The sequence below is a fragment of the Bidens hawaiensis genome, unplaced genomic scaffold, assembly GCF_021521415.1.
Source record: "Bidens hawaiensis isolate Kalapana, Puna unplaced genomic scaffold, B.hawaiensis_p1.1 tig00032526_1, whole genome shotgun sequence".
Taxonomy (NCBI): Eukaryota; Viridiplantae; Streptophyta; class Magnoliopsida; order Asterales; family Asteraceae; genus Bidens; species Bidens hawaiensis.
This window is the reverse complement of record NW_027495561.1, coordinates 215,460-216,581: the sequence shown is the minus strand read 5'-3', so window position 1 is coordinate 216,581 and position 1,122 is coordinate 215,460.

Genomic DNA, 1,122 nt, shown 5'->3' with positions numbered 1-1,122 from the left:
GTGTGCCTGCGCTGCTGTACGAAGTGGGCTTGGAACTTTTCTAATAGTTCCTCGAACCCATCAATTTGCCCAATCGGCAAGCTCTCGAACCATACCCGCGCTGCGCCTGTGAGGCAGCGAGCAAACATATGACACCATGTTGGCATCGTCCAGCTCTCTAGGTTTCCCGTGTTATAGAAACCTTGCAAAAAGTCATCTGGATCTGTTGTGCCATCATATTTGCCCAGACCACTTGGCATCTTGGTCTTGTGCTGGATGGGAGCCTGCGCGATGCGCGCAGTAAACTTTGAGTGTTTTACCAGGATGGCTGGTCTGTAGGGTGTGGTTACGTCCACTTGCCCTCTGACCGGTGGGCTGTACGGCATGTGCAGATCTAGATCTGCTCTGGCTCCAGGCGCCATGTTCACAGGCGCGCGGAGCTGTGAGCCTCCTGCATGAGTATCCCGTGTCTTCCTCATGCTATGCACTTCTTCATCACTGAACTCAGTGTGTGCAGTGTGAACAGAATGTCCTTCTTCCGGCGCGCGCGGCCTTTTTGTAGTCTGCTTATCAAACGCTTGCCTTTGTGTTTGGTCGGCTAGCTTTTTCTGTTTGACCATTTCATTGTACTTTTCCAGTAGACGCCGCTGCTCGTTTATGAGCCATTCATTCGGATCATTTGTTTCTTCTTCTGGACCCATTGGTCCTTTCAGTTTCGCGCCGGCCATATTTTGTAACGTGAGATCGTCTGGAGGAGTTTCAGTCTGGCCGTGAGGGGTTGTGACGAAGGGACGGTTGCTGGTGGTACGCGTAGAATCACGCGGAACCCTCAGAACCTGCTGTCCGTCGTTAACACCCTCACGTTCAATATCCTCCAGAGCTTGATCAACGTTACGAACGCCAGAAACCATGGTGATTGACTTTTTTTGTAGATCTGATTAGATCTGATTGCCGTTTGTAACAGTGGATGGCGCCAATGAAGAAACGTGGATCTGCTCACTGGTAGCAGAACTACTTTCCTCGGGTGTGATTATACTATTTCATCGATGGTTCTTCTGGATCAGTGTTCTTCCACCTACAAAATGAACAGCGCCGTTACTTACCCCTCAGAAAGGGACAGAGGGGTCCTCTTTGGGGTAACCC